Genomic DNA, 12,624 nt, shown 5'->3' on the forward strand with positions numbered 1-12,624 from the left:
TGAATAGTGACAAAAGCACCAATTAGCACACTCAACCCCTGGCATTAGCTTCTCCTGGTAAACTTGTGGCTGTTCCTTCCTTAATGTGTGTACCTAGTGTCCCCAGGAGGGAGGTGGACTTTTAATACATCATGGAGATAAATTCTCCATGTCAAACAACAGTCATCTTCTATGCACTGCTGGACCGTTTCAGAGTTTTAGAGGAGTGCATTTCTTGGCAAAGAAGAAAGAATCTTTAGTTCCTTAGCAGAGAATTAAAATGTCTTGTTGATGGAATGAAGCCATTAGTCCCCATGGAGCACTGTATATACGTAGAGCTTCTCTCTTCCAAATAAATATAAAAACTTCCTAGAGGAGGTAAAGTTGAGTTGACTTTATTATGTCTTTTCATTAAATTAGGCTTAGAAAAAAAATGAAAATGGAAAGTATTTGCAAAGAATATCTACCAACTCTCTCAAATATGGATAATTCTTGGGTATTTAGGTTTTTAAAAAACAGGATTCTTAAACTGTGACAGCTGAGGATGAAGCAGTGCTGTCATATCAGACTTTCCTTAGTATTGACACAGTTGCTAACCTGGCTGATAAGGGAATTTTAATGTGTGTTTGATAAGATCACTCTTGCTTTTCTTTTGGAAAGGATGGAGAAATGCCTGGAAGAGAGAGAATGGTAAATAGTTGAATGATCTTACCTAAAAGATGATAGGTTCATTAAAAAAAAAATCATGTCACAGGATTCCATTTTAGGCCTTGACCTAATCATTAGTTTATGTCAGTAGCCAGGATAAAATGTAGACAAAATGCTTCTATAATTCACATCCTCTTAAATCTGGGGGAGTAGGAAATATATTGACTGACAAAAAGACTGTAACAATATCTGCAAAAATGTATCAAAGAGATAACTCTTCCTGTGGATAAATGTAAGATTCAAGAAAATCTGTGGAACAAATCCAGAAGAAGAGAAAAATTCTTAGCTATTAAACCTAAGGGAAAGAATACAGGGCAGAAGTTCTCAGCTTTGGTTGAGGGGTAGTGGGGGTACCTGGAAAGCTTTTAAAAATGTTAGTATCTAAGCACCACTCTAGCCAATTAAATCAGAATCTCTAGGGGTGAGGCCCAGGTGTTGGTATGCTTAACAGTCTCCCCAGGTGATTTTATTGTGCATCTGTGCTAGAAAACTATGAATTCATTTTATTTTGTGGATAAATTATAAACCCAATAAGAAAGTACCCCAATAATGATGTCATTGTCCACCCCTTTAAAAAAGCTAATTAAAAAAAAAAAGCTACATTTGGTGGCTTTCGTGGTAAAGAATCCACCTGACAGTGCAGGAGATGCAAGAGATGTGGGTTCGATCCCTGGGTCGGGAAGATCTCCTGGAGTAGGAAATGGCAACCCACTCCAGTATTCTTGTCTGGAAAATGCTGTGGGCAGAGTAGCCTGGTGGGATACAGTCCATGGGGCTGCGAAGAGTCGGACACGACTGAGAAACGGAGGACGCATACAGCATGCAATTAGACCACATTTAGAATATTGTTTGAAACAGGAGACATGTACTCAGCAAGAACAAAGTGAAAATGCTGAATTGATTTAAAGTCTTGACTGAGAATTGTGTAGGAAATTGTAAATGCTAAGATGGCTAATATAAACTTAAGGAAGTAAACATTTTTAAAGAAGAGATTTTAGTATGCATATCTTTATACTCAGGTTTATCAAGGAAAACTTTCTGGGTTATTATTCTAGGGATGTTACAAAAAATAGGCTGGATTGTCTACAAAGAATCGGAATATTACAGAGACTTCCTTGTAAGAAATGGAGCCTCATTAAAACAGATCATTTTGACAAGTCTTTGACAGTTTGGGGTTGTACACGTGTATCTACCCTTTTGGAATTTTTTTTATTGTTTCAAAGACAATATATTTATAATTTAAGGGTTTGAAACAATCTTTAGATAAGTCACTAAAGATTTCCTTATGGTAGCAGAATAGAAGGTAAGATAATCAACTGTGATTTTTTTTTAATTTTATTTTATGTTGGATTATAGCTGACTTACAATATTGTGTTAGTTTCAGATGTACAGCAGGGTGATTCAGTAATACATATACATATATCTATTCTTTTCCAAATTCTTTTTCCATTTAGTTTATTACAGAATATTGAGGAGAATCTCCTGTGCTATACAGTAGGTCCTTGGTGGTTATCAGTATGTGTGTATATTTTAACTCTCAACAGACTAGTCTAGAATATGGAACTCTAGCTTTCCAATCATAGAAAAGCACCAATTGCTACCAGTCCTTGACCAGATCTTCCTGTTCTGTCCCTTCTTGTTTAAAATAGTATAGTAAATCTCTTCTTTCTTTAGTTTCCTTCTTGGAGCACAAATTTCATGACCCTAGGCCTGTGCTTTCTCTGTTCTTCCTCTGGTTCCCTAAGGCACCTGAGTGGCTGTGTATTTCTTTGCCTTCTGAACAGGATTCTGAGGACCCTCCCCTTTCTCTCCACTTGGAGGTAGGCAGGCAGCTGAGCCTGGCTTGCTGATAACAGATCAGGGAATAGTGTGAGAAGACACTATTTTCACTTCAGTCTCTTTTCTCTGTCAGAACTGAAATGTGTGAGTTTCTATTTGAATGCGTTATGTTTGACCTGGCCCAATCTGAGTTTGCAAGGGGGTCATTTCAAACACTTGAGCTGATATTAAGCCATTCAAATAATAGCTGTACTTGCCCTGTTATTAACTGGTCCTTGAGTTACTGATCGCCTTTTCTTGATGACAGTTTTTCTTTGATTTTTTTGATGGCATATTGGAGGCAGAGCATACGCCTCAACTAGGAAGTCTTCCCAAGTATGCCTTATGTACATACAGCTCGCTTTAGACTGATGTAGTGTTGAATCCATCCTGGCTGACAGTTTTTATTTTCCCTCATTTATTGATGGATCTACAGCATCAGCAGGAGAAATTCTCCATAACAGATGTCTGGACATTGCTATTCATTAGCAATCAATCAGTGCATTGAAATGATCATTTTGGTCTGGTTATTTTATGGTGATTCTATTGTAGCAACTGTGAAGCATTATGTTTATTATCATGTGTTACTTTAATTCTAATTTTAATTATTATTTGGCAGTGTAATAAAGTGGCCTCGGAAGCACAGCATTCATTAATTTTTGTTAAGGTTTGAGAAGAGTTTCTCCCTCAGACTCAGTGTCAGGGAAAGGATGTTGCTTCTTGAGGGAATGGGTCAGAAACCAGGGCCTTCATTTTAATGAAATGTTAGCAGGCTGTGAAATGATGTGGTGCTGTGGAGAGGCCATATGATACAGGCCAGTGTACCTTCCAGGGTAGATTGCTTCACAGGTAAAAAATGGATGTGCAACGAGCATTCTGTGAAGGGTGTTCAGATCAGAGCCCTGCCTCCAGCCGCTCATCAGTTAGAGGTCACCAACTCTGGGCTTCAGTGTCTTAAACTATAAAGTGAGAATATTTGATCTGAATAATTCTAAAATCCTTTCTTACTCAAAAACTGGTTATAGTTATATAGTATTATAATTATGATACTAGAACTATAGAGCTGTACTCCATTCATTTGTCTTTAGGATCAGGCCATAGAATTGTATCTTCATAAGACTTAGTAGTGATTTTGATGTCCATCCATACTTACAAACTTACAGTTCTGTTTACACTGAGTTGTTGGCATCTTTATATAGAAATTGTGAGAATAAAAAGAATTCTTAGACCTATGGGCAATAGGACAATCAAATACAGTTTTTTTATGGGTAATACTTCCAAGATCAGGAAAATGAAGAAATTTTCTCCTCAAGGTCTTAGAGACTTCAAAAATGTTAGTGAAAATATAAACTCAACATTAATACAGGTACAAAATGGTACAAAATAGGTAGCCGAGGAACATGAAATCTGAACAGTGCCCTTCAGAAAGCCCTGAAAACACCAGCCACTCTAACTTTAACAAATAAGACATGTCAGTTTTTTAAGAAATATGCAAAATACATAAAAAAATGAAATGTTCTATTGAAATTGTGTAATTTCTATTGTGTTTTTGAACAGGAGGTCCCTACTTCCACCCCAGTAGATACCGATTTTAATTCTGGGAAAATTGAGAGTTTGCATATTGATTGTAGCCTACTAGGACAACTGACAAAATAACCCAGACGTGTGGGTTTTGGGTTTGTTTTTTTTTTTGGTGACAATGTTTTAAAGTAATTCTGAGACCATACATCTGCTAGATTGTATGGGTTTGTTTCTTCTAACACACTATTTCTAGTTGTTATCTTTTTGTGCCTTCAAATTGCTTAGGTAGAGTAAATGTAACATGCAAAGTTACATTTTTTTCCCTGAGTTCCTAATGATTCTTGCTCTCTTAAATATCGCTTTTCTGGCTTCTTGAGTTTGCTGAATCATTGCCTGTGCCTTTGGGAGACATGCTGTTATTTCCCTAAGGAGTCACTCCTGACAAGAAGTGATTACCGGCATATTCGCAGCTTAGGTGTTTCTGCTGTTCGGCTTCTCTCTGGATAAATCCCAGCTGTTGCAGAGCAAGTATGCAGCTAAGCTCAGGACTAGAAGATTGCGTAGAGAACGTGCTCAAAGGAACTGGTGACAGGTTCTGCACTGGTTTTATCTTCAGCCCTTGCTCCTGACGTTAGAGGAAAGTGTGCCTGCTTTTCTGAGCTGATGTGTTGGTTCACACTCTCTGTCTTGTGTCTCATTCTTGACTTGATTTTTGAAGCTACTGGAGCTCTTGTATATTTCAGAGATGAGCACAGGGAATTCAACAAAAAGCAATTGGATAACATGTCTAACAACTTGTAGCTTTCTAAAAGCAGTGGATTACTGGAGATGTCCTCACCTGGAGAATTCAGGGCGACTGATCAGAGATCATGTGGGTTAATTAAGGGCATATTCCAAAAAAGGGTTGCATTTACTTTCTAGGTGATAAACGTTGGGAAAGCTTAAGAAAATGGCTTTAAATGCCATCATGCATCATTAATTAGAGCTGACAAAAGAGGCAGTCAGTCCAAATAAGAAAAGACAGAGCATAATGCTTCAGCAATGAAAGCGGATGATTAAAATAGGATAGAGGAGGTTCCCAAGCAAGTGCAAAAACAACTGAGTCTGCAAGATCTCGAAGAGTCCACCGTGCCTCACCCATCTCATCCAGGCGTGTGATCCTGGTTGACATTTCTAGTTAGTACAGGACCCGGTGGTGGTTTCTCAGACCTGCCAGATCCTAGGGAGGTTTGAAGTGAGGAATAGGGTGAAAAGACAGACAGGTATGCTGCTGATTACAAATAGAGACAGGTTTTAGATGAAGGAAAAATGAAACTGTTGGCAAAAGCTTTGACTCTCAGACCAAGACCTATTAAATGTCACAAGAACAGAATCTCATAATATAACACATCTGTCTTTTGAAGAGTGAATAGTTTGTTCCATGTAAACCAATTGTCTCAAGGTAACATTGGATACTTTTCAGTTTAAGTTCTTAGTGATACATATGCTATCACTCATTTTGTTGTACTGGGTTTTGTGGTACTATTTAGTTTGATTTTGTATAAAAAAATCCCACCATAAGTAGAATAAATATGTCATCTGCATTTTTTTTTCACTAGCATTAAGGCTGATCCAATTCTCTTTAAAGGAGATGCATATCCAGAAACTCCTTGTGGTTTTGGGGCTATGAATAACAGGTTTCTTACTTTTCCTACATTATTTATAGACCCTAAAACATGAGCCCAGTTTTCTCGTCTTTGCACAGGCAGTGCTCCCAGGAAATAATCAGAAGCCTTGTGTTGCTCTGGGTCAAGGTAATAACTTTCTTTGCTTCCATTCCCTTAGACTACTCATTGCTATGTGGTGGGTATTTTTACTTAAGCTTATTTTTTTTCTGTTTCCCTTTCATCTATTCAAACTAATATTGCCAAGTTCATATAAAAAAATAACTTTCTGCTTTAATCTCTGCTTCCAAAGAACAGAACCAATGTTCTGTTGTTCTCTCCTTCATGTTCTTGTTGGATTTTCTCAATATAGCTGCTGTAACATAATAATACGACTCTCGTATGTAAGGTCACAATCAGCTTTTTCTCTATGTTGTGAACTTCTGTTTTGGGGGAAAGGATATCACAGTGGTCCAAGATATACCAGATACAAGGTAGGACTCTAGGAAATGTTAAATTATATCTTCCTTTAAGGGGAATTATGGACCACACTTACAGAATATAGAACTCCTGGGCTGCTGGCAAACTTCATTTCCTCAAGTGACTTTGATGGCAATATGAGATCATTGGAAGAAGCTAGTTTCAAATAGAGAAATGTGACAGAAGAGAGTACGCTTTCATTTCCCAGCAATTTCCTCCCTTGCTTGTGGGATGCCAATTTCGAGAAGATGCTTTTTACACAGAATAGCACACCTTACCCTGAATATTTTTATAAGTGAGAAATAATTATTGTAGCCAACAGTTTTTATTCATGCTGTGTGCTAGATATTGTTTAAGGTTCTTTCCATCCCTTACCTATTGTAATGCTTACAATAACCTTATGTAAATATAGTACATTCCTCAATAAATGAGAATTTGTAGAGAGAGGTTAATTATCACCAGGACCACTTTAGAGACAGTGCCACAGACACATGACTGAACCAATTTCTGATCCAAATCACATCTTTCCTTAAATCTATATATTACGCTGCGTCCCCCACCCTCTACTTCACCACTGATTCACTCTCAGCATCAACCGTAAACTGGCAGTTTACACCAGACTAGAAACAGGGAGGACCCAGAGATTAGCCAGATGTGAAGGGGGAATTTCTTCCTTTAAAAATAATACAGAACCCAAAACCTTCAAGGAGATTCCCTTGAAGGAAACCATGAGGCCCTAATTCTTTCTCTCCTGGTTTCACCTTCCCCATGAGTGGGAAAGGAACCCTCTTGAGTAGTAGAGGGCAGAAATAAAGTAGGTGAATGTAGGTCAACATTAGGAACCTGACAGCAGGAAGCAGAGACCAAGTTTTGGAGACAGGGATTCAGGAGTCAGACATTAATCTCTGAGTTGACTCTCACAAGGCAAGACTTGAGTTTTGGAGGGACTTGGGTTGGGGAGGGGATCAAAGCAAGACCAGCAGCTAAGTCTGAGTTAATGTTGGCTGATGAAGGTTAAGGGTGATGCCAGAACATGCGACAGGGTCATCCTGTTGATGATCACAGTACCTTAAATGTAGAGAATTGGGATACATGGTGAGGAGACACACATGTAATTAAAATTACAATGTTCCGTTTCAGCCTCTTGTTACCATATTGTATTAGATTGGCCAAAAGTTCGTTAGGATTTTTCCATAACATCTTAGGAGCTTTTGGGCCAACCCAATAGTTTGATCCCTGCTTAGTCTGGTTAGGTGAGCAGTGTTGGAAGGCATTCAGAATATGGAAGAAATACTGGAAATCATATATTTCCTTTCTCTGTGCCATCAGGCTAGAAGCTAGGTAGTTTGAAAAAAGATTGGTTAATGTATAGTTTTTTTTTACTCAGGGTATCAACAGCTCTGTTTTTTTAATGCAAAGTATAGAAGCTAAAGGCCTGTGAATCTTTTTGCCTAGTGGTAGAAGATTCAGTGATTCACCCAAAGGAAGTGAATCACAGTCTCCTGGGAAGGTGAATTATTTTTGCTTATCCAAAAGGGGCACTGGTGGCCTGGCTCCTAACTGGATTTCTGGCCAGCTCTCATAGGCCTTTTATGTTCCTGGTCAGATGCAGGGAAGAAAAGGGTGCTTCCAGAAGGAACCTCTGCTAGGTATCCTCCACTGACTGGGGAATAACTGAGTCAGACATTTCACTATAGGTGGACCTCCAAATTATGTGGTATGCATAACATTTTAAAAAGATGACATGCTGAGCCATACCGGCTATGAAAACCCAAGCATCTCTGCCTGGGGTGCTCATAAAATAGATTTGCCTTGGCCAAAAAGGACTTGTTTGGATACATTGAGGCAGGAACTGTTTAAAAATCTTTTTGCAGATGTTTGCACCCGTATTATCATCATGTCTCCCTAAAGGAGTGACTTCTAAAGGAAGTTTGAGTGGAAAGTGGACTGACACTATTAAGACCTAGAAAGAATTCATTTTAATATTGAGTTGACTTTGCCTAATGAAGGCAAGAGGTGTGTTAGAGTCTGTGACAAGGTTAACCTATTGATGGAATAACAGTGCCTCAAATGTAGAAAATTAGAAGAATACATAATGAGACAGACATGTAATTAAAATTATACAGTTGATTCTTTTATTGAAGTCGAAGTAATTCTTGAGAGTATTGTGAACAAACGATTTCTATGTATAGACAAAGTAAAGGAAATAAATTTTAAACTGTGTTTATCAAGCAAGAATGATAACAGTTTTAAAGTGACCAGTTATAAACTAATTAAAAACTATAATGAAATACAAAATGTTGGCATATTGAACCACCTTATGCATTAACTTTTGTGGTCTGGTTGAAAAAATTTCTATATACTTTGAATAAAGCTTGGAACATCACCTCTGTTTAATTGAACAGCAGGGTAAAAAGTTAAAAACTATTCTTTATTGGTTATTAATAGTTACTAATAGTTATTCCATAATGATTCTGTATTAATGAGTCATTTTTGAGTACTGCCAACTTAAAAGAAAATGGATATAATTTGAATGCTGAAACAAGTACTATTATGTATAATGCTCAGTTTGAAATTTGGGGGCAAATCAAAGGAACTTCATTATTCATACTATCCTTATAGTGAGTAAATTTAATAGTAAAATGAGATTTTATAAAATTCTTAATACTTAAAACATCTTTCATCTCTTCTATGCATTAATGTTTCTTGAGATTTTGAGAATGGTTACCTTGCTTTAAAAACATTTTAACAACAACAAAATAGATGTTTGGGCACACTGGACCAAAGAGTGATACTTATTACTACATATTATGATGTAGAAATGCAGTTTTCAAAATAACTTACAAGTTTTTCAAATTTAAGAATGTGATATTTTTCCTACTTGCTCAACTTGCTTGGAGTGATATATAAAAAAAATGAGAACAGTGTTGCTGTATAAGTTTTTACTGTCTTCACATGAGATTGTATTGTGGCTGAATTTTCTTGGAAATAACTCATTCAATTAGTGCTTCAGGCCCAGAAAGCTTATTTTTGAACTCCACCAACTTCAAGTCAGGAGAGAGATGATTTTATCTTTGATTTTCAAGTGGAGGCAGGTTGAACAGAGGAACCTTTTGAGCCGGTAATAAAAACAGCATCGCAGGATGTCCTACTTCAGGCAGAGCCAAGGGTGGCCTATTTTCATCCTAGTGCAGTGAATGGGGCTTCTTTTTGGCAGGGGGCATCCTGTAAACTGACCTCCCTGGCCTTCCTCCCTGTTGTAAAGGAAGTGCTCTTCCTGTCCTTATCAACGATGAGCTTACAATTTCATGGGACTCTGAAGCCATGAGACACATGAGAGATTCTAAGAGGCTGGGCTGGCACTCATGGAAATTGAAGGAAAAACACAGAGGGCAGTCTGTGGATGGGAAAAGAGAAGGGAAAGTGTTATTCTAGAATCTGCTTTCCTTCCACTGACTTTCCGTGGGTTGTGCTCCGCCCCCCTCCCCCCACACTTTCCAGCATATATAAAACAATAGATTGTCATGTCAGAGAAGAGCAAGAACGATGTTATGGGAAGATGTGGCCCTTGAGAGCTTTCTCCTCTGAGGCAGCTTGATGATTGAGTTCTTAAAGTTCCAACAGCTCTTATGATGATGTAGCTGGAACAAAATACAAAGGAAGCATCCAGTTCCTTGTGACTGATAACCACCCTTTCAAAAGAGTGATGGATAAAAATGATTTTTAAAAGACCTTACTTGCACGTAACAAAACATGCCAGCTGTTTGATTCATTGTTAAATGATGAGAAACCTATATACCAGTCATTTTCAGCCTGGCTGTAAATTAATTTTTCGCTTGTTTTCAGTGTCTGGTTATCAACAGTAAGCAGATTCTCATAAATCAGTACTAATGGGGACATTTAGGATGATTGTTAATATTTAGACAAATAGATTTGAAAAAATGAGAATGTTACAACCACCTTAGAAGTAATCACAACCTGGAGAATTGCTATTTAGCTGAATTTTCCTTGGCTGTTTCCTGTCAGGTCTAGTGGCACAAAAGAGCTAGCTTCAGTCGGAATAAAGGGGGAAACAAGGAAAAATGTCAAGTGGAGTTTAACTTTCTCAAACCTTTATTTAGTCATTTTTCTCTTGTATGTATTCTAGACCTGTCCAAATCCCAAGGTCATTTACTGTTCAGCTTTGAAGTCTCTAAGACATGGAGAATTTGGTAGTTGCACAGAGAGAGAGATAAACCTGAGACATATTTTAATTTCCTCTGAAAACAGAACACCATGAGAACAGTTTAAATGGTTGGAAAATGTATATGAATTAAACAAAGAGTTCTTAACTTGAAGGAGTTGGAATGGATCATGGAAGTAGGTCAAGGGATTTTATTCTCCAGATCATCTAAGACAGAGCAATGAAAGAGGGAGAAAGAATGCCTAGTGGTTGTGTACATTCAAACCCACCAACCAGTTTGTAGATTGCGTGTTATCCTTGATACTTTATATGAGAGTAAACCAACTCGGAGGTTACGCAACTTGCCCACATTTTTCACAGCTAGGAAATGCTGGAGCCAAGATTCAAATTCAAGTCTTCCTGTTTCTAAAAGCTGTGTTCTTGAGCCACTCCACGGTGCTGTTTCCTCTAGAGATAATTTCCGTCCATTTCATTTTCTTTGAAAAACAGTCAACAAATTGTACTTGCAGATTGATTTTTCAGCCCCCTGCTGCTGTGTGAATCAGAACAGACATCTCACTGACACTGACAGCAGGTCCGTGAGTACCGTAGGAAGTGTGTCCGGGATAGTTTGTGTCTGCTGCTGCTAAGTTGCTTCAGTCGTGTCCGACTCTTTGCGACCCCATGGACTGCAGCCTACCAGGCTCCTCCATCCATGGGATTTTCCAGGCAAGAGTACTGGAGTGGGTTGCCATTGCCTTCTCCGAGTTTGTGTCTAGCCGTATGTAAATATATCCTTCTTCATAAGTTGTTAACACTTGAATTCCTTGAATTTAGCTTGTGTAAAACTTTCCAATAGTCACAAAACAGGAACCCTTCTTAATAAAGCTGTAAAAGGAGAAATTGTGTGAGACGAGATACCCAAATTCTACAGGCAGGGTAGTGTTGGTGGTATAGTGATAAACATAGTTGCCTCCCACATTCTATAGGCAACCTGTATACAACTTAGATCGGAAGTATAGTCTTTGAAAACCTTATTGAAAAAGCATAAAGTTTCATATAATTGAATGAAGCTTGAATTTCTAGGCAGCTTTATAAAGTTCTGAAGAGTTCAAGATGAGAAGGTTGACTTTGTGGGTAGTGTTTGGCATTCATCAATCTTTATTGATGTTAGGCAGACTCATTACAAGGCCTTGCCCTCCTCTTATGATTTGAAAGACATTGCTGGCAAAGAGAATCCCTAAAGTCCCTCTTCACGTCACTGGGTATAGAGTATCCAAAATACTAATGGAGTATACTGGGCAATTTTTCAGTGATCTTTCCTTTTGAAAGATCCAGGAGGGAATACTGCCTAGGACTCTGTCCATGGATTAATTCTTTTGGGCTAGCTTTGCAGTTCCTAAATTTCTTTCTGCAAGTTTGAAGTCAACCTTCTGGTTAGCACCTCTATCAGAATGTAGATGTCTGGATTAGAATCTTGTCCACAGTGAAAAGAAACCCTGGGCTCCCTGGTGTTACCTCCAGTGCTCATCAACAATCTCTTTGGAAGAACAAGATCAGTGATGCTCTTCACCTGAGCAGCCATTCTGGATCCTGCCAGACCTTCATCCCAGAGTGACGATGCTGGTTGCTAGGAACAAATCACAATAGAAGAACCGTTGGTGCTGAGGATGCCTGTAGTAATGGTGATTACACCAAGATTTATAGGGACACATTCCTGGCAGTGTTGAGGGCAGCAATCCCTTGAGGTTTGTCCCTGGCCAAGGATGTGGTTTAAAGTGTTCCTCAGCTGATCAATCCACTCTGCTGGTTTGTACCATGCTCTCTGCCAGGGGATGGATGTCACCTCTCTTACCCCCTGGGATGATCAAGGTTTCTATAAGTTTTAAAAATAACATTGTCAACGAGTTTGCAGGAATGTGTTATTCTGGGTTCCTTTTTTCCCCTAGAAGGCAAAGTACTTCTGAGTTTATGGAGCAGGACGTAGAGTGTGCCTGACACCTATGTGCTGGTGAGATTCCTCTCTGGTTTTAGATGTGACCTTGCCACAGGGCTGTCAGTGTCCCAGAAGGCAGTAGAAACCCTTGGGATACACTTGTCAGATCCTTCAGTGATGGCAGAAATCACTCAGTTCCTTAAGTGACTTTTCTCTCCCGGTCCAGGCCAAAGGTTGGCTCTGCACACACCAGCAAAGTGTGAGTCATGAAAGCAATTGGCCCAGAAACAGCTGCATCTACAGTCGCTCAGGGGCCGAGCCCTACCCTGAGGCCAACTCATTCTGCCCAGGGAACCAGCACCCTGCTGGTCTGGGCA

Source organism: Giraffa tippelskirchi, chromosome 2 (genome assembly GCF_054371585.1).
Source record: "Giraffa tippelskirchi isolate mGirTip1 chromosome 2, T2T-mGirTip1v1.2.pri, whole genome shotgun sequence".
NCBI classification, from domain to species: Eukaryota; Metazoa; Chordata; class Mammalia; order Artiodactyla; family Giraffidae; genus Giraffa; species Giraffa tippelskirchi.